The sequence below is a fragment of the Dromiciops gliroides genome, chromosome 4 (genome assembly GCF_019393635.1).
Source record: "Dromiciops gliroides isolate mDroGli1 chromosome 4, mDroGli1.pri, whole genome shotgun sequence".
NCBI lineage: Eukaryota > Metazoa > Chordata > Mammalia > Microbiotheria > Microbiotheriidae > Dromiciops > Dromiciops gliroides.
In genome coordinates, this window is record NC_057864.1 from 334672995 (window position 1) to 334695836 (window position 22842).

The 22842-nt window shown below is 36.9% G+C and overlaps 1 protein-coding gene across 1 annotated transcript in view; it reads right to left on the reverse strand.

Moving 5' to 3' along the window:
- LOC122725324 (prolyl endopeptidase) overlaps window positions 1-22842 on the reverse strand; it is a 140417-nt gene that overhangs the window by 28829 nt on the left and 88746 nt on the right. The gene's annotated exons all lie outside the window — the stretch shown is intronic.

Consider the following 22842-nt stretch of genomic DNA (forward strand, 5'->3'; position numbering starts at 1 on the left):
GCTGGTGACACCTTATCTCTGGGGATAATACTGAAATTCATGTTTAAATACAGTAAAGCTTAAAAAAAAAAAACTAACCTTCAAGGGTAGGGGCTGGGGTGGGAGGGTGGGAAGAAAGAAGTAGGATGGGGTTAAGAAATATCAATCTATTTTCTTTAACGGATTCTGTTGGATAAAAATGTTTATTTGATATAGGCATATAAGTAAAATAATAAGCACTGAACCAGAAAGTAAGGAGACCAGGGTTCCATTCCTATTACTGTCATTCAGTAACTGTGGTCCCCAGCATATCACTCCCTAAACCTCAGTTTATGCAAAGGCAAAATGAAGGTGTTGGACCACATGATCTCCCCTAAGGGTATCTCTCATTTCTTACAATGCACGAAAGGGAAACCTTGTAGTGCTTACTGTACTTACTTGGGTTCTAATGATTGAAGAGGCTAAAGAATTTAGGGCTAGAATGATTCATTTAGTCCAGGGGTTTCTAATCCTTTTTTGTGTCATGGACCCTACCCTGCTTTGGCGGTCTGGTAAAGCCCTTTTCAGAAAGATATTTTTAAATAATCAAAGGAAATGCTAAACTTCCAGGAGAGAATAGTGAACATATAGATGTAATATTTGTCCCCATCTAAGTTCCTGAACTTCCTGCAATCTATCCAAAGACTCCAGGTTAAGATTCTTTGATTTAGTCCAACCCCCCTGACCCCAGAAATGAGAAAACTAAGGATCAGAGAGGGAAACTGACCACGTCAAGGCCTGTATGATTTTAAAGGAAAAAATAAAAAATAAAAACTTATAAACACAGGACATGAGATAGCAGAATGTTAAAAGTTATAGAGGACAGCAGAGATCAGCTTGTCTAATGTCCTCATCTTAAAGATGTGGCAATGAATATAAGTGACTCATTGAAGGTCATGTGCTAATTTTAGTTACAGCAATGTGGGACTAGAATTCAGATCTCCTATCTCCCATTCCAGTGGTTTTTTTTTTTCTGTATGCCATGTAATAAATTCAATTCATGACATAACTCTATGGCTTCGATTAAACTATAATCCTACACTGGAATTCACTCAGGGCATCAAGTACAGGTTTTTGAGGAAGTAACAATGTACCAACACAATAAACTCTTAAGTACTGGATTTCATTGCCTTTTTCTTAAAGAGCAAAATAATATTTTACCATTTTGACATTAATTATACAGAGCAAAGAATAAGAACCAAATGCCATTTGAGCAGTAGTTCCATTTTCTAAGCTCCATTTCTTTCCTTGTCTCCCTTACCCGTTTGGAAAATTCACTCACAGTAGTTTGAAAAACCACACTAGACAGGACCTATTCCAGTAACCAAGGGAGAAGTCTGCTTAGAAATATGATCCCCTTTAACACATGTTAAGTATCATTATCTTGAGAACTAGTTATAAAATAAAACACTGATAGCTGCCAGGGCATTTAGCTTTTAGAAATCAATTTCAGTAATATTTCAATAAAGTCTATCAAATCACCTCAAAAATGAAAAAGAACGAGAGTGGGAATTTAACATTCCAAGTCATAGCTGTAGGTGAAATTAAAAGAGATTCTCAGTATTTTTGCCCATTTCAAACTAGAATATTTCAAAAGGCTGGATAATAATATCCAGAGACAACCTACGTGCAATCCCAGTGCTGACTCTTTATCACTTGAACTAGGAAATAATTTCTTTAAAAGTAGGGGAAGGTGGGGGGTGGGGAAGAGCAGAGGACACATGATTTAGACATGCAATAAATATTTCCACTAACAACTCCAGAGGCACTAACTACCTCCAAATGGTTTAGGTCCTGGCACCATATTTGACAGTGGATAGAAACTATTGAAATTATATGTCAACTTGTTATAAAATTAGGATTTTTATTTAAACAAGCAATAATTACGATGGCTTCCTCTTTAAGGAGTAGTAAAGTAACAAATCAAGATAGCACTCCTATACTCCAGTTATCTTCACTGAAATAAATGATTATTTTTTCTGAGATGAATAATTCTAAAAATAAAATCAATTCAGTTGGGACACAGCAATACGAGAAGCTACTTAATCTTCTTTAAAAGCAGGCAACTTTTAAGAGATGACTCAATCTGGTTCAGATTTGGTGTTATGTAAATATCATGGTTTATTCTTGTTCATCAGTTAATAGAAAGTGTTTCTATTTGAGAGATTACGGTAAATTGCAAAGGGCAAGCCCTAAGGAGAAAAGAATGTTTGGTGATACCAATTCCGGCCTAATTTTAGACTCTGACAGGTTTTACTGGAGAATGTTCATAAGAGGGTGTTGCTGTTTCCCTTTGTATCAGGGCTGAAATACACCAGTGCTGCTTGTTATTTATTATTACATTATTTATTTTGCTAATAAATCTTTAAGAAGCTGAACTGAAATTTCATTGTAAATGCACAGAAACCAAAAACATGACCTTAGATGAAGCCATGGGGAAAAAAGGGAAACTAATCTTTGGGCCTCAATTAACTCCCCCCCCCCCCCCCCCCCGGCCAATAACTTAAAAAAAAAAAAGGCACATGAAAAACTGCCTTAAATGTCCATATAGGCTTCTTTAGTGCAAATTTCTTTACTGGTTAAGTTTAAAATATTTGTTTAATATTAGGGGATTATAATATACAAGCATAGTTTTCAGATATTTAACCTTCCAGGGAGGAATAAAAAGTTTAAAGTTACCTTTGGGATGAAAATAAGAAGGGAAATGTGTTCCTCTTGGAAAATTTTTATTTACCTTTTAAATAAAATTAGTTAGTTGGTCATTTTATATTAAAAAAGTATTTGGTTAATATAAAAAATGTTATATGTTCCCAAAGACATCCCAAAAAAGACCTATTTATAAAAAAAAATATATTTATAGCAGCTCTTTTTGTGGTGACTAAGAATTGGAAATCAAAGGAATGCTCATCAATTGGGAAATGGCTGAACAAGCTGTGGTATATGATTGTGATGGAATATTATTGTGGTATAAGAAATGACAAGCAGAATGATTTTAAAAAGTCCTGGAAAGATTGATATGAACTGATATATACTCAAGTGAGCAGAGCGTTGTGCAGAGACAACAATATTGTCTGATGAAGAACTGTGAATGACCACTATTCTCAGCAATACAATGATCCAAGACAAGCACAAAGGACTAATGATGAAGCATACTAACCACTTCCAAAGAAATAACTGATATTGATTGAACACAGACTGAAGCATGGTATTTTTCACTTTCTTTTTTTGTTTGAGTTTTCTTGTACAAAATGACTAATATGGTAATGCTCTATATAATTGCACAATTATAACCTATATCTAATTGCTTGCTGCCTCAGAGAGGGGGTAATGGAAGGAGGGAGGAAGGGATATAATTTCAAAATAGAAACTTTAAATAAAAATGTTTATAATAAAAAATTAAAATAAAATTTTAAAAAATTTTGCAAAAAACCCTCTATAAAATAGACATATTTTTCAAAGAACAGCCATTATTGTGATATTAAACACAGGCCAACATGAAAAACTGTAAACCAGACATTTTTATTAATTTTTCTTTTTAATATTAGTGTCATTAGTATTTTAATTTTCAAGAAATGGTGCAATTGGTAGAAGTTCCCCATGCTGACAAAATCACAAACGCTTCATTTGTTCACTTTAGGAACTCAAATTAATTTTCCTGAAGAACATGGGAGATGCCCAGGGTCATGCTCCAACGTTGCTACAGCTACTTGTGGTTTCCAGAAGCCATAACCCAATCAGAGTACCCAGGAGGAGAAACCCTAAGACCGTATATTTGGAGCTAGAAGGGACTTCAGAGGATTTTGTATTTTACAGATGAGGCAGCTAAGGCTGAGAGAGGTTAAGGAACTTGTTCTGGGTCATACATCTAATATGTTCCTGAAGTGAGACTTGAACTTCCATTTACCCAAGTCCAGGGCCCCAACCATTACAGCATATATGCCTTCCTAAGGGGATGGGTAAACAGTGTAAAATGTTGCAGAGAAGTCAAGGATTAGGAATAAGGCAGGTCTTTGGTTTGGCAATGAGAAAACCAGTGGTAATTTTGGGGAACAACTTTATTCGAGTGATAAGGCTGCAGGTCATATGCAAAGGTCTATGAAAATGAGGAGACAAGAAGAAGAAACAACGAGCTCTTTTCAGGAGTCTGGTTGTAGAAGAGAAAAGTGATAGAGGATGATAGCTTGGAAAGATGGTAGGTGGTTTTTTTGGTTGTTTTTTGTTTTCAAGGATTGGGGGGATATGAGCATGCCAATAAGCATTTGAGAAGTCAGTGGATAAGGCGAGATTGAAAATGAAGGAGAAATGATGATCAAAATGTCAGATCCTTAAAGGGAACATGACACTGAAATGATCCCACATGGAATACTGAAGAGACCTAGAATGTTTCCCTCTCCATTTCATGGCTATTTACTGTCCTCTAGAGTGACCTTAGAGAGCTCACAGAGTGCAGCTTCTCATCCAGTGTTGTAATCTCTTATTTAGAATCCCTGAAAGATGGTTATCCAGGCTCCCTTTGAACATCTTCACTGGAAGATGTGCTGGACCAACAACCAGAGAAGTTGGGTTTGACTCTTGGCTCTCCACTTACTTTCCATGTGACTGTGGGTAAGTCCATTTCATTTCTCTGGGTCTTAGTTTTCTCATCTGTAAAGAAGAAATCCTTTCTGACTTTAATTTATGATCCCCAGTATAATAGCCTATAATGCAAGTTCACTACTGATAAAGCAGCTTGTCCCATTGTAAGAGTTCTAATTGTTAAAGATTTCCATTGGTCCTAATAATCAACAGTATTCTCCCCACCCTCACTGTCACCTTCCAAAATAACCTCTCTTGCTCAAGTATTTGATATGATAAGGGGTGCTGTGTTTAGAGAACACAGAACTATTTCTACTAGTAGACAGACTAGGGTAACCATTCTATGTAACAATGTTCTCATGATTTTCTGTAAGTTAGGGAGGAAGGGCCAACCTTAGGCAAAGGTAGAGAAGACAGCCACTTACATAGTATGATTTGAAGAAAGCCACAAAGTCATGGTTTTCTCATTGGACAACCACAGAAACTTTCCTTTTACCAAGTCTGTATTTCCCACCATTACAGAGTCACTCCTTTGGCTGAACTAAAGAATTGGGGGTAACTGTCTGCAGAAGCCATTGTCCAAAATCACCTCAGCTGAAAAGAGGGAACTCCTCTAGCCTACTCATTGGCCCACAGGTACAAATCAATTTGTTAAATTATTTAACTTGACACTGTGAAAGGTGGAAGGGGCCTTAGTCCTGTGGGCATGAAATGTAAGATGGCTAACCTTTAATGGTGGTAAGAGAATGAAGTGACTAGCCTAACATTACATGGTTAGTCTCTGACACTAACCTTCTGTGACACTGAGCAAGTCCCTTTACCTCTCCCTAGGTTTCAGTTTTCTTATCTTTAAGACAGGAATAATTCCCAGAATCCCAAGTTCAACAGGACTTTGTGAATATCAAACATGAAGATGGATGTGAAAATCCAAACAAAATAAAAAGAACAGTACAATGACATTATTTATAGTTACATCATCATTCATTCAAACAAGCATATATTTATAGACTATGCAAAGAAATATATCAAGTATTGGATAAACATAGGACAAAGTTCCTATCACCAAAAGGCCCAAGATTAACTTTAAAAAATAACAAAGAACACTAACTAGCTGTGTGACCTTGGGCAAATCACTTAACCCCCATTGCCCCGCAAAAAAAAAAACAAAAACCAACAACCAAAAAAACCCCCAAAACCAGATAAAGCCCCTTTTAACAATCAGGGTAGCTAGTTCTAAAATTATGCACATAAGGAACATACATTTACTGTACAAATAATCTAGTAAATTCAAAGGAAACTGGCTATCAAAGAGTTCCATATAACTAAAAAGAAATTTATTATTACTCAGAAGCTCGTTAAAATACCCTGGAGGGAAATCAAAATTTATGATTAAAGCATGAAAAATTGAAAGGCTATTGTTTAACTTGTTCTAAATGTCTGCCTGGTATACTTTTGTTCTATAATGTCAGAATAAATCTCTAATGATATGACTTTGGTATAAGAAGGGGAGAAGAAGAGAAAAGGAATAATTGACAGGCAAGGACATATTATTGGCCAAGGTGCACATTTTTCATGTAAAAGCGAACTGGGAGTTTCGTACGGACATGTAGCCATGTTGCTAGGAAAAATGCTGAAGTCATTGGTAACCTAACGTTTTAAGCCCTAGTTTAAAAAAAAAATAGTTTAGTCAGGGAAGTAGAGAAATCAACTTTAATCACATAATTTAGAACCATAGATATAAATAATTTCCTAACTACAATTTGGGGAAAATCCTACCCTTCTTTCATTACACTGGAACCTGAGTTAAAAAGCTTTATTGATCTCTAGCTTTACAAGATCCTTCTAAGGAAAGAGATTTCTAGGAGGAAATTTTCTAGGCCCTCTAGCAATGTGAATATTATATAGATTTGTCCTATCATCCACATGTGTGAAATTTTTTTGAGGATGAAACTCCAGATCTTGTGTATATAGCAACTGTTTTCATAGCACTTGTCCATTTGGTCTAATCTAGGAGTTAATAGGAATCCATATATTCATACGTTAAAGCTTTTTGCTATAAAAACCCTTCGGTTTCCAAAGTTCTATATCCAGATTTAAAAACATTTGTTATTGGGATCTACTTTCTTTGTTGGACTTCCCTGTAAGGGGTTAAGAAGTATTGTGGGTACTCAGAAGTAAAGTCATTTAGGAGTCCTCTAAAACAAAACATTATCTTGACATAGAGAGCCAGAAAAGGGCTGTCATATGAAAGTGAATGATACAGTATGAATGACAGAAAGAAAAACCAAACCGATTTAAAATAAAAATACAGGTCTTTTTTTATGCCACTCCTAAGAAGGAAAAGGGCAGCTGGTGGTATAGTGGATAGAGTGTCAGGCCTGGAGTCAAGATGACTCATATGTCCGAGTTCAAATCTGGCCTCAGACACTTAGCTGTGTAACTGTGGGCAAGTCACTTAATTGGGTTTCCCTCAATTTCCTCATCTGTAAAATGAGCTGGCAAAACAAATGGCAAATCACTCCATTATCTTTGCCAAGAAAACCTCAAATGCCATCACAAAGAGTCAGACATGACTGAAGACTGAACAACAAACAAGAATGAAAATTTCATCTCAGTTTGTAAAATGGCCCAAATTGACTTTAGCCTAGGATCTAACGTAATGTAGCAAAGTAGCTTAATGTTTTACTGGAATTAGATTAATTGCAACAACAGTGTCCTGGATTAAGGTTTAAAAGGAAAAAGTTTAATTCTATCAATCATAACCCATTCTTCCTTGAGATGGATAAATTCTGAAAAGTCATATGGGATTAACAATTTAATCTATTTTGCTCCCCTTTGTATTCTAATAGAATGTAAACTCCTTGAGACCAGGGACTATTTTTCTTTCTATCCCTAGTGCTTAGCACATTACAGGAACTTAATAGATTCTTGTGGGATTGTATCTGAAAATGATCAGCCACTCTTATAATGCAGGTTTTTCCAAAGGTAGCAGATAGTTTTTAAGGCCCCTTTGTATCTCCAGTAAGGCAAATGGTAACAAAATTCTAATTAGAGTACTTTTGCTTTTAAAAGCAAGAAATGAAGAAAGAGACAAATTAAGTGACCTTTCATTCAAAAGAATAAGGTAAAAGGAGACAATTATGAACAAAACATTACCTACTGAACAATTTCCATGGGAAGCAATTATGAATCTTTTTCCAATTCATTTCCCTGAAGTAAGCAATTCATTTTAGATAGACCAGATGTACTAGAGAATTGAAGCAATCAGTGACTTTACAATATTCTAAAAATTCTTTTATAACATTGTGAAACTGATTTTTTAGTATGTGTAATCCCTTGGACCTTGGAAAATTTGAATCTCAAATTATTTTTCATACATTTTTCTACAAAAATATTTTTAAAGTAACTATCCAGGCTGGAACTAAACTTATAATACTTTTAGGAAGAGCATATTTTACATGTTCATTATAAAGTCAGGTAAAAACAGCAGTATGACAAATTCTACAGAACTTCCATATTGCTTTGTTGCACTGAAATTTTGTCCTAAGCCATGCCTTGGTAGAAGTTATATTCCTTGAATGTATTAGGAGACAGAGATGAGGTTTAGTTGATATGTTGTGATTTAGGAAATGAGAAAAATTATAGGGCCTTAAAAATATATTAGGAGGAGAGAACTGTTCTACACAATTTATATCTTTGGCCATATTATTTGAGTGGGTGTTTGGAGTTTAGGTGGCCTTGGCTTAATGCAATAGGAAATTATAGTGCAATTGCTATTACTTGGTAATAATAAATAAAATAAAAATACAAGGATTCTTCTTCTTCTTCTTTTTTGCAGGGCAATGGGGGTTAAGTGACTTGCCCAGGGTCACACAGCTATTAAGTGTCCACTGCGCCACCTAGCTGCCCCCAAGGATTATTATTCTAAAAGCAGGTCCAGTCAAGCTCTCCTCTTTCTCATTTCACTGAGAATTCCATTCAACTTAACAAACATTTACCAAGTGCCTGCAATGTACAAAACATTTTGCCAAGATCTGGAGATAATTCAACTGGGAAGATGTAGCACAGACATACAACATAATTTTAATTCATACACGCATATGGAATCATTGTTTCCTTTAACATATAAAAATGGGATGATTAGCCAACTAGTACAGTGTGTGCTTTTTGCTCTCTCATCATTACTAGTTACAAAACCTAGTCAATAATCTGAATATCATTGTCACATGTAACTCAGAATGTTAGATGTGACCCATGAAATTACCTAATTCAAATTTAGGTTACATGTGAGTAAATTGTGAGCCAGTAAGATTTATTCAAGATCATTCTGCTAGTCAGAGGCAGAACTGGAACAAGAACTCATCTTCTGCCCCATTTTATCTATTATACCACAATACCTCTGCCCATCTCTTTCTTACTATTTCTATATGCCGTTTCATATGTGAACTACTACTAGAACGTTATAATTAAACTTCCTGCTTCATAATCTTCTCCCCTTCTCAATCCATCCTAAACATTGTTATTTTCATAGCTGTAATTTGTTACAGCATGTACCTTTCTAATAAAATTTGGAGTACAACTTAAATCCATTTAAAATCCCGATTAAAAAAAGTAGACTCAGAAATACAATGTACCTTGCAATTACTTGGTTTCATTGCATTATAAAATTAATAATCAATATTCTAAAAAGGTAAAGTCTGTACACAAAGTTTATTAGTAAAAAAGAAGAGAATGATCTGGTTTAGAAGCTTGAAGTTGGTAGCTATTCACTGCTTGAGGGTGCAACATTAAGTAGAGACAGATGCTAGCTAAGCAAAATGAAAGCAGTGTTTGTGGATTGAATAGTAATCAAACCCTACATAACTGTAGTAAAGCAAAGAACAAATCTCAGTTGCTTTGTACTGGTGACGGACAGCAGTGACAAAAGCCCTGGAACCAGAAATACAGCACCAGAGCTCAATTACAACTTTTCATTTGACCCATTCTTTCATTCTTTCAACAAATATTTACTGAATGCCTAAGATGAGCAATGCACAGTAAGAAACTGAGACAACAATAAAAACAATGTGAGATGCGAATAGAGAAAATTATTACCTAAAACATATAACCAAAACACTTAAAAACTTCCAGTGGCAAAATTCTTTGCCAAAATATTTATTTAACCGTGTTCCCATTGGTCAAAACTAACACTGCAACAAAACTCATTTACTCCAACAAGTTATTATGCCCTTGGGTTTCCTCAAAAACTACAAATACAAATCTCATACAATAAATCCTTCATGCAAGCAGGGGACAGAAAAGGAAACCCTTTATAGATAATTGCAAGCTGCTTAAAGTACAATCATTAAGACATCCATGAGTACCACAGCACAGTTCACTACCACCCACTGGGAAACTTAGGGCCAGAAGTGGGCTCATGCTGGGGACGGCCAACTGCAAAGAGATGGTCAATTAGAAGGAATCTTGTTAGTGAGCTTAGAAGCTGCACCGCAAAAAGCTATTGAGAAGCAGCTCACTGGGGGTGAGGAGAAAGGAGGAAAAAAAAATGAAGACAAATCAAAAAGTTCAGAAATCCTACTGTGTACATACAGAACAAATTCTTCTTGATGACCATGATGCACCTGGCTGTGTAAGGGTTTAAAAAAATTATTTATTTACTGTGCAAAATATCACTGGTCAAAAATGAGTGTCATAATGCATAAATCGGTTTTTTCTAAATTGCACCTGTTTTCTAAATACCTTTTAGTTTTAAATTTTCATGGGGAAATATACTGGTTGGTCATGTTTCTATTTATACTACTAATTATAAGCAAGTGGCACCAGGGCATGTGAAAGGCAAACAGTGAAGAGCAAAAATTTAATATGGATAAATTTCATCATTGGGTGGAAAGAGCAAATAATACAGTACTATACCAAAAAAAAATGCATGGTGCTCAGAGCCTTTAGGGTTAGACACGTTAAACAAACAAACAAAAACAAAAACAAATACAAATATAAGGGAGTCCAAGGTGCTATTTAAAAAAACCCCAGTAACTGTGCTTAGGAATCTCCTAAGCACTCAAACATCTAGGGTAAGTGAATAGTTTGCAGATCATTTTACTGCTCAGCAATTAGGATTTCTGATAAATCCTGTTCTTATCTATGAACACTAGCTGAAAATCGTTAATCATGGGGGTAGAAGGAAAGAGAGGAGAAACCAGAAACCTACAAACAAAACAAACCCAAGCAATAAAAAAATGAAGCTTGTAGTATTTTAAAGTTTGCAGAACAGACACAAACATACACACACATAAATATATATACATATATGTTGATTATGTGCACATAAGTATGTACATATCTATCCATATACACAAATCAAAGAAGATAGATTATTATCTACCTTCTTTTATTCTTACTGTAAAGTAGGAGTACAAGTTTTATCCTCACCCAGCAGATCAGGAAACCTGCCCAGAGGGACAAGATTTAAAGAACAATTTATGACTAGAACAGAATTGTCATGAGAACGTCCAATGTCAGGTAAATCATACAAATATTTGTTAGAAGAATTGCAAGGGGTAAGCAGCATGATAAAGTAGATCACAAGGTACTTCAGGTGAGAGATAAAGGAGCAATGGTAGTTGGTGATTTCCTGTTGAGGGATCCTGAGGCAACTATTTGTTGATCTCATCATGTCACCAAAGAGATCTGATGTCTAACCAGGCCATAGAGCCAAAAATGAGACAGAGAACTGAACAAGATTTTTTAAATGGTGACTTTGCTCTGGTGAATCCTATGGACACAAATGCTATCACCAGAAGGAAATCTAGAAAGCTTTGGCAAAAATTAGTCTAAGACAAGAAAATGAAGATGAATTCTCATTCTCTCTCTCTCTCTCTCTCTCTCTCTCTCTCTCTCTCTCTCTCTCTCTCTCTCTCACACACACACACACACACACATATCCTCCATCTATCCATAATATCTAACAGGTTATATCTCAGAAAGAAAAGCTTAAATGTTGGGAGAATAGCAGCTGAGACAACAAAAAGATGACAGGAAAAACAATAACCAACAGTAAATCTCATGACCCCTAATTTGCTTACACAAATGTATAAAGTATAGAGCAAAAACCAATACGAACTAGAGGCTGTAATGGAAGGAAGCAAACTTGAAATCAAAAGTATCACTGAGGCTTAGTGGGCTGAAAATCATGACTAGTATACAACTCTAGATGGATACAACTTGTTTAAAAGAAAGAGGCGAGGTAAAGAGACAGGGGAAGAGACGGGAAAGATGGCATTAGAGTTAAAGAAGACATACTCATGTAAGGAGGGTGGAGAGAAAGCATACTACAAAACATCTGGATGAAGATCAATAAAGAAGCAAAATGGAGGCTATGCAGTATGTGCGAAAGAGTACTAGCTCTGCAATCAGAAGACCTAGGTTTGTATCCTGCCTTCGACAATAACTACGTGACCTTGAACAAGTAACTTAATACCGGGGCACTTCAGTTTCCTCATCATTGAAATAAAGGGGTTGGATTAGATGGCCTCTAAAGTCCAATCAACAATCCTACAATACTAATTCAGAAACAGGAGTGATTTTAAATTCAAAATATATCAGAGACCACTTGGAAAGAAACAGGAAATGGAGGAGTTTGGTTATGGGTCATAGCCTGGCACAGAGGCACAAGACAGTTCCTCTCTCCCACTTCTGGACACATCACTGGTCCCTTAGGGCCCCCCAAGTACTCAAACAGCAGAAGCACAGGAGTACAGGTACTCCTGAGAAAATTTCCCCATTACCCTCTTGTTTCCACATCTCCTCATATCCTAAGAGGGTGATCTCATTATTAAGCAAATGGTTGAGAACTCTAGCTCTCCCCTTTTCATTTTGGGTGGGACAGATTAAGTAAAACAGGATAAACATGGATGGGATAAAAGCCACATTGCAGACATCTTTACGTTAAATTTTCTGTCTTACTTCTCCCAAACTTTCTGACTTCTTCCAAACTTCCCTATTATTGTCCAGGGCACCAGCATTTTTTCTTTCTCCCAGGTTCTCACAACCTCAATTTATATTCAACTTCTCACTCTCCCTCACTTAACATACCCAACCTATTATCAAATCTTTGTCGCTTTTAGTCTCCATAACTCTCACAGTCTTCCCTTCTCTTTTTACCTGGCCACCATTCAAAGTTCAGGCCCTTATCACTTCTTGCCTGCACTACCGAAATAGTTTTCTATTTGGTCTCCTTACTGTAAGTCTCTCTCCTCTACAATTCATCCTCCAAATAGCTGCCAAAATGCTTTTCTATAAGCTTAGGTTTGAACATTTTTATTCCCCTACTCAATAAACTCCAGTGGTTCCCTATTATTTCATTTCTCATTCTTTTAAAATTATGATTTCTTGTAATGTATATAATTATTATGGCAATATATGTATTTGATTTGTAGGTAAGTAAATGGAGGTGAATGTTCAGATTTTCTGTTGATGGATTAATCAAAAAAGTTTAGAACCACTGTGTTAGACCATAACACAGTTAAATGGATTTGGAACTGACTGAATGGCTAGCTTAGAATAAAGGTTCCAATGGAGTGCCCCAGGGATCCATCTGTGGTTGGCCCTGGGCCTTCTGTCTTTCTCTGAATCCTCAACACTTACTACAGTGATTGGCACATAGTAGGCACTTTAATAAACAGTAGCTGACTGACTTTTAAAAATTTTTTATCAGTTATTTGGATAATGATATAGATGACATGCTTATCAGTTTTGTAAATTATGCAAATCTGGGACTAGGTGCTAGTTAAGATCCCCAAAGGTCTCAAGAGACTCAGAACAATGGAGTGAAATGAAAAAGGTAAAACTGGATAGGGATGACTCTAAAGTCTTAATCTTGGCATCAGAAAACAACTTCACTAGATAGCAGCCTGTTTAGAAAAGACTTGGAAATTTTAGGAGATTATGAGCTTAATATGAATCCACATGATGATATGGCGGTCTAATAGCTAATGAAATATTCAAATGAAGTGAGAGCTATTGCTAGAGTACTATATTCAGTCTTGGGTACTCCATTTTAGAAAGGGCATTGTAAGGTTAGAAAGCATGACTAGAAGGGCAATGGTGATAGTGAGATCACAGAGAATATGCTATCCAAGTATTTGGGGAGACTAAGAGCTGTCTTCATGTATGTGATGGACTGCTATGTAAGAAAAGAAATCAGACTTATTCTGCTTGGTGCCAGAGGGCAGAAACTAGGAACAATAGACAGAAGATACAAAGAAGCAAATTTAGGTTTAATGACAGGAAAAACTTCCAGGTGGTGGTGTCCAAAAATGGAATGAGGTGCCTTAGCAGTGTATGGGTCCTCCATCACTAGAGGACTTCGAGCAAAGTCTGGATGTCTGTTTGTCAAGGATATGGGAGACAATTCTTAGTCAGGTACAAGTGGGACTAGATTATCTCTGAGGTCCCTGTTATCTTTAAGGACTTATTTTAGGGACTTTAAGGATTAAAAGTATTCTGAGGGGCAGCTAGGTGGTGCAGTGGATAGAGCACTGGCCCTGGAGTCAGGAGGACCTGAGTTTGGGTCCAGCCTCAGACACTTAACACTTACTAGTTGTGTGACCCTAGGCAAGTCACTTAACCCCAATTGCCTCACCAAAAAAAAAAAGTATTCTGAAAGGTGGAAAGACAACAACAAGGTATTCCAAACAGAAGGAAGCCCCAGACATAGCATGCTGTGTGTGAGTGACAGAGAAATAACCTTCCGGATGGAGGGAGGAGGATTTTGTTAGGTGAGTAGGAAGAAATAAGGATGATGACAGGTTTGGAGTTTGAAAGGAAGCTGAATGTGAAGGGATTTGCAGGCCAAGAAGGTGTCTAGGTTTGGGTAATGGATAATAATTGGAATTTATTATGAGTCCTTGTTTGGCAAATATGTATTACTTTGTTTGCCATTAATTTTACAATCATATTTTATTTTTTTAAAGCAGACTCCAACATGTCCCTGAAAAACAGATAAGAAAATACAGTTCCCTTTTATCACTACTTTACAGGTAAAGAATTGAAATCAGCAAATGACAATGATGGCAGAATTGTCAAATACACTTCATTAAACTAAGAAGTATATGTTAGTCCTCTGCTAAAAGATAATTTGTGGAAATAGAAAAAAAAAATCTCCCCTACCCAAATCTTTATAGGTCTAGCGATAGTAACAATATTTTTCCTCTGGGGAGACAATAAAATCTTTCCAGTTCTTGATCTATCTTTACTCAAGCTGCTGACTTATCTTCAGCTGACCATCAGTGAGACTCCAATGAGAACAAGTTGAAGGGGAAGAAAAATGCTTAGTAAGCTGATAGGCCAGATGAGTTTGTCTCTTATCTCTGCCACAAAAGGCAGAGAAAAGTAAGAAGCTAGAAAACAGCCAAATGCTTGTAGCTATTATAAAATATTTTCAGTGGAGTTAAGGAATGAAACTTTGAGAAAGGGTAGAATAGCAAAGTTGTCTTATAACAATTTCCATTCCTATTGATCCCCTCTACCCCGTCACAAAAAGGAAATCTAAGTGGTTACCTCATTTTTCAAGAATTCTATATTAAGAAGACAGAAACATACAGTGATTAAAAACACCGTGGTATAAAAAGACAACAATTCTGGAATAGACACACCCCTTTGAGAACATGCAATTAGAGAAGGGGTCACATGCTTTGGGCACAGAAGTTAGTGTCTGGATCCATTTTACAAGTAGCAAGGGCTTCATGCCAGAGTTGTCTAAGTCAATCTGCTGATATCTTGCAGAAGCTGGTTTGCTAGTTGTCTTGATGCCAGTAGTGGAATTAAAGCCAAACTCCAGAAAAAAATCCAAAACGGAAGTTTTTGAGGCTTCCCTTGTAGGTCTATCAAAAGCTGGAAAATTTAAATGATTAAGTTTCATCCCCTATGGACCAAGATTAAAGGTGGGGAGTGGGGGACTGAGGCTGCCACACTGTGGCTATTATTAAATAGCTTAAAATAAAGTTCTCAAGGCATTTCATAGTAATCTGAAGGGAAACAAAAAAATGAGCAAGAAAAAGAACCATTAAGCATAGCAGAAGAGTAACTAGGAGTGAATTCTATGACGACTCATTTAATAATAGCAAGTATTTATCTTATGAATTTGTGTGTATTTGTCTTATCTGTTATATCTATTTTATATAGAAGAATAAGGAGAAAATGGTCCTCATAATAACAAAGGGTAACATTACCTGTATTAATCTGTATCCCTGCTTTATCTACTTTAGTTGATTGTAAAACCGACATACCAAGATGACTGATGATCCAAAAAAGGCATATCTAATTGGAAGGCCTTACATTTTGCCCAACAACTACTTGATATGAATAATATTTATAATACTTAGTAAGGTAGATGGTATTGTGCTCATTTAATCAAGTCCCAGAATACTGCAGAGCTTCCAAAATGAGATCCATAATTATTCAAGAGTTCATCTAACAACCCACATTTTAAAGTTACCAAAAAGATGGTAAAAGCTTATCGTCCAATGATATGCTGTTGTATGAACAACCTACAGGGTTAGATACAATCGAGCCTCTATATTGGACAGACACTCTAATGGGTTTAGGATTAACCAGGAGGAAGAAAGTGGGCTGGCCTGCCTGAAGTCTCCTCCACCCCCGACCCAAAACGAGCCCGTTTTAATATTTCCCCAGGGATGCTGTATAAAGCTGTAGCCATGGAAGACCACAGTCTCTTAAGAACTGAAGTTGTGGATAAATGTAAAGACCTATGGAGAGAGACATGGTGAGCATGAATAGGCTGTTTCATATTATAAAGAACTGTGTAGGAGAAATAGTATAAAGGATGTCCCTAAAAGGTGGGCTGCTGAGTCTGGAGCTAAGGGAGGGGAAACCTGTGAACAGCCTGTGTGCCTTACAGGTCTCCCTGAAATGTCAAGAGTTCTAGAGAAAGGCCTCCAAAACATCAGGTGGAGCACCATGAAGGATCTATGGATGAACCTAAACAAGAGTCATGTAGCACATGACGTTGATAGCACTATTGGAAGGTTACTAGCTGTATGACCCTGGACAAGACACTTAACCCTGTTTGTCTCAATTTCTTCATCTGTAAAATGAGCTGGAGAAGCAAATGACAAACCACTTCAATATCTTTGCCAAGAAAACCTCATATGGAGTCATGATGAGTCAGACAGGACTGAAACAACTGAACAATAATGACAACACCAACACTATTAGAAGGAGAATCCATATTAAGCATCTCACTGATACATGCAAAGCAGCAAGGAATGGCAGAAGAGGTAGGGGAAGAACCAAACATATAAATTAGGGATTTGGACATTACACCTTGGCAGAAAGAGGATTACCTAGTATAGGCTTCAAGGAAGAGGAGGCATTTGAGGTTTTTGTTTTTGCAGGGTAATGAGGGTTAAGTGACTTGTCCAAGGTCACACAGCTAGTTAAGTGTCAAGTGTCTGAGACTGGATTTGAACTCAGGTCCTCCTGAATCCAAGGCCAGTGCTTTATCCACTGCGCCACCTTGCTGCCCCCGCATTTGAGGTTTAAGTACAATTTCAACAGGCAAAGATATATAGAGAGGGCATTGGAGATGGGGGCAGGGAGGAGTAAAGATACAGATGGAAGTTCTCAGTACTCTGGTTTGGTTGGATCATAAAACGAGAGCTGGAAGAGCCCTTAGAAACTCTCTAGCTCAACATCAATCATTTTATAAATGAGGAAAATGAGGTCCAAAGATTTCATAAGTGACAACACTAGGGTCAAGGGTCACTCAAGAGAGTAAATCACAGAAGGAATAAATGAACCCAAAGTGTAAAATTAAGATTCATGAAAATGAAGTAATGGGAGATAAAACACTGGAAATGCAAACTGGGATCAGAGAGCCTTGAACACCAAGTTAAAGAGTTTTGGGGGCAGCTAGGTGGTGCAGTGGATAAAGCACTGGTCCTAGATTCAGGAGGACCTGAGTTCAAATCAGGCCTCAGACACTTGACAATTACTAGCTGTGTGACCATGGGCAAGTTACTTAACCCTCACTGCCCCTCAAAAAGAGTTTTGTTTTTATTCCTTAGGCAATAGGAAGCCATTGGAATTTTCTGAGCAGGGGCATAACATACTTTTGACATTGTCTTGAGAATTATTGCAAAGAACTAATTTTCCAGGGCTGAGCACAGAGCTTTGGGTGAATGACTATATTATAAGGAGGTAGGATGAAAAAAGAATAAATAAGGTGAAGGTTTTACTAGTGAAAATAATGGAACTGCTTTTCTTGCTGCCAGTTAACAGAACATCAGCTACAGGCCTATGGCATATAATTTATTTCTCTCTTAGAAAATAGCAACAAAACAAAGGACATTTTCTATTATCTTTTGTAGTCTTGAACTATTTTAACCCAACTGATAAGCTGAAGAATGAAAAAAGGATCCAAACAATGTACTTGCTGATTACAAATGCAATACTGCAATCCTGAATGTCAGCATGACAAAGTGAATTCTGAGGCAGGACATGAACCTGTTTAACCAAGATGGTATTACCGACAATTATAAATATCAAGAACAATAGAGTTCAGCTTATAAATGCATAAGAAGTTGTTCACGCTAAAGCAGCTATCAAACAATTTACTTCTTACACAATGAAAACGGTAACTTCCAGTGATGTTTGGCAACTTTCTGCCAATTAATTCCTAATGACTTTCACATACTCTAAATGTTTCTGATTGGAATACCTATTTCAGGATCTTCACCTTCTAGAATGATAGCACAACATCAATTACTAGAAAATTTAACAAGGATGCTGATGAGTCAATAGTCCAAGTGTTGTATTTCTGCCATGTACTTTTTTAATGATTATGAAAAAGTTAAAACACTTGGAGAATGTCCTTTCTGAATGGGAAAGCTGGAACTCTGGCACTGTGAAAGGGGATAATCACTTTTTGATTTTGTCAATGTGGGAACTTCCTCCACCAACACAGACTGGAAACAGATCTCAAGTTTGAGAGAACTACCTGCAATTCAGAACATTAAAGAGACTGCCACGGTAGGAAACAAAGTGCTGCCTTGGATCTTGCACAAGGCAGACAATTAGTAAATGTTTGTTGAATTGAACTGAAAATCAATGTGGAGAAACTGAAGCCTATTTAGAGAAAATACACCAGTCTAAGAAGTTGTATCAATGGGGCTTGGGGTTAAAGAAGGAGGAATTTAGTTTATGGAGGGAGGGTTTAGAAGCCCTAGCTTCAAATTCTAACTCTGGGGCCAGGAGCAAGTCAGAAGCAAGTCAGGAGCAAGTCATTTTTTTGAGTGAGAGTACAATTTGGTCACTAGGACTCTGTGCAAGTGAACTTATTGTCATGCAAGTTAAAAAAAAAGAAGCACGTAGATAATAATTAAAGGTCTTTTTAACACTAATACTTTTACGTAATTACTGTTATTGTCAATATTATTATTTTGGAAAGGGAGACCTAGGTTTTCATCTTTGCAGGAAACTCCCTCCACCTAAACAGACGATCCATCTGTATATTGTTTATTGTCTAGGACAACTTCCTAGAACACAGAGAGATTAAATGACGGTGTCCATAGTCAATACACCTAGTGTATATATCAAAGGTAGGAAATTAACCTAGGTCTTCTTTAAGTCAACCCTCTACTAATGCTTGTTTTACTCAATTATACAAAAGGGACATTACCTAAATTCCTGCAGGTATTCCTTAGAAAGAGAAATAATATGTAAGTGTGAGAGAATAGGTATACAAATTATTATGATGGAAAAGCACATTTTAATCCCATGATTTCAGGGATTATCCCCTCCTCGCTGAAGTTTACTTTCTCTCATGTAATCTAAGCATTTGTATCTTAATTTACTTTAAAATCATCTCTATCCTATAAAATGTGAAGTGAAGAAAGACATGCACTTAAGCAAACGGTAAATGGTTTCCTTTCAGGCAAAGAGAGAGAGAGAGAGAGAGAGAGAGAGAGAGAGAGAGAGAGAGAGAGAGAGAGAGAGAGAGTGTGTGTGTGTGTGTGTGTGTGTGTGTGTGTGTGTGTGTTACAGGGAGACATATCTTTTAGCACGGAACAAAAATGAGGTCCCTTCCCAAAATAAAAAGCACACTCTTGTCATGCCACAGTATGCCTGTTCTCTGGGTTAAGGGTTTTTTTGATTTTTGTTTTCCATCTAGATTCATTTTCTCACTCTTCTGTTTTGAAAACAGTATATAATACACAGGCTATAAGTCAGTCATGAGTGATACCTAACACTTTAAGATAAAGCTCCTACTTCCATGGAACTTACATTTTAAGAAATTATATATGTTTTTTGGAGTAGGGCATTGTATTCTCAGCACAAAAGCTGTTGCTATAAATTGCTGTCCAAAAAAAGTCCATTTCCTCAGGATCTCATTTTAAAAATTATATCCCCCGTACAGTTCAGTTTTCCATCTAGAGATGTAATCAGGGATGGAAAGGCTTTGTGCTGATACAAGTACCTTCTGTATTTTATAGCTTTTAAACTGAGTTTGTCAAAGCTGAAATGTTGTGCCATAACTGGCACCTCCCCCATTCAAAAGGCTGAAGGTCTCTGGAGAATGGCAGGTCACACAAGGAGCAGACAGACCTCTTATGGGTTTTAATCACTCTGCCTGCTTCTTCAAACACTCTTGTTTTCTGTCTCCTTGACTTGGTTTACTTTATCAACAGTAGCTCTACGTAAACAATGTTATTCTAATGATGTGCCCGACCATGAAGGCCTGCCGTTAATCGGTGTCCCTTAGGTACTCACGATGTAACTGAAACTCTACTGTTTGCTTTCAAGCAATAAAAGCAATACCAACACTTCAGAGAAAGGGATGGGGAACAATTATTAGAGCAAAGGAATATTCTGTTCAAACTGTAAACATATGAAATATAAAAACACTAAGCTTAAGAAGAACCAATTATAATATTATGGCACATTTTTAGAATTTTTTCCAATTACTCCTTGATCTTTCTTTACCTCCTGCCTTTTAAACTGATATTTAATTATTAGCATCACTGTGAAGAACATCATGAAGATGTAAGAACACTTTCCATTCTCATAGGATCACAGATTTAAAGCTGGAAGGGACTTTATTATAGATCACTCAGTCCAACTGAGTGGGGAAACTGAGGCCTAGAGAAGTTCAATAAATTGTCCATGGTCATACAGTTAGATAGTGCCTGTAATGGAATCTGACCCCATGTCTTCCTGACTCCACGTCCATTGTTTAGACCATGCTTTACTTCACAGAGGTACTGCACACATTTCAGGAGGAAAAACTGAAAACGAGATTTTATCCAAAAAAAAAAAAAGTTCAATTCTCATTATGGGTCAAAAGGTCTCTTTCCACCCTGAATTATCAGAGCTCTAAAGTAATAACATGGAAGATAACACACTTAAGCCACACAATCTACTGCTATGTAATTTTTAAACAATAAAAAACATACATATTAGAATGTATGCGCATGAAGGTTAAACATTTCCCACAAGTACACCAAAGTTTCCATCGCATTAACATAAATCCATTAAGATTCTAAAACCAACAAATTTTTGCCCAGCAACTTTCACAAATTTCCCTATGATTTTCTCTGCTGTGCTAGCACATGTGCACACATCGCACACAATCCCCAAAACCCTGCTGCTGTTTTAAAAGCTCAGCATTAAGCATGATGATTTTGGGATATGGGAGAAGGTTAAGGGATTTCCTGAATGACATGGCAAAATCAGTAAGGGAACACTGGAGAATTTCTTTCCAAGTCTGATTCTGTAACAAAGGTCCATGTTTATAAAACTGATGGATTTGCACTTGGCATAATAAACAATTCCACAGCTGTGAAATTTTACCTATGCCTTTATCATTAAAAATCCATTACTTTCTTAGCTGGTAGCTGGGTTTTTTGTGGCATCTGGGAAGTATGTTACTAGGTTCAGACTGAAAAAATAATTCCCATGGGGGTTGGGAGGTAGGATGGAATCTGTTGAAAATAGGAAAAACCTGGAAGGTGAAACTGTTTCATAACAATAGGCCAGACAGCTCTTTCTCTTACACACACACACACACACACACACACACACACACACACACACACACACGCCTTATCATAGAACTCAGATAAAGGACATGTATCATTTGTGCCCAAGGGGTCCAGCAAGAGTGAAAAGGGCAAACCCTTCAGAATCTGTAGCAAAAGTATACAATATGGGGGCAGCTAGGTGACGCAGTGAATAAGGCACTGGCTCTGGATTCAGGAGGACCCAAGTTCAAAGCTGGCCTCAGACACTTAACACTTACTATATGTGTGACCCTGGGCGAGTCACTTAACCCCCATTGCCTCTCAAAGAACAAAAAACAAAAAACCCCAAAGTACACAATATTATTCTCCAAAGTTGGAGCTAACAATAGCCAACATAAAAGAGAAGGCCTAGAAATGAGCCACTCTAGGAGATACTACATAAATCAGAGACTGGGATATTGCCTAAACTTAGTCAAGGAATTTTGGGCTAACTCCCTGAAACTTCAAAAACACACTAACCTAAAATGAAATTAGTATAAAATATCCAGCGATCTAATTTACTATGATATAACTCTCAAACTGGTGAAAGATAAATACTGAAAAAGGAGATATGGGTAGCAAACTGCTTGTGAGAATATCTCCAACATTATCCTGGGCAAAAGATATTCTGACTCTGATGAGTACCACCATTTTTTTAAAGTTTAATTTTAGTTTTTTGTCTGCACCTGTGATTTCATGGGTACAGTGAATTCCTTTTTTTGGGATGGGGCAATGAGGGTTAAGTGACTTGCCCAGGGTCACATAGCTAGTAAGTGTCAAGTATCTGAGACCGGATTTAAACTCAGGTCCTCCTGAGCCCAGGGCCAGTGCTTTATCCATTGCGCCACCTAATTGCCCCGGCACAGTGAATTCCTAATGAGAAAACTTCTTCAAGCAATAATAGACAGGTATCTGTTCTGTGATTTCTAGTCTTACTGTTGCCTAGGGCACTGAAAGAGTTTAAGAGTTGCCCAGAATTACCCAGCTTGTTTGTGTTAGGGGAGAAATTTGAATTTAGGTCTTCTTGATTCTAAGAGCAGCTTTCTTTGCATTATTTCACACTTGCTCTCTCTGGACAAGTTACGAAGACAGAAATATTCTTAGAGTAGAGAAATTTGTTATCATTAAGCTAAGTAATTCCCAGTTGGAGGAGTCATCCCTTAAGAAGGTA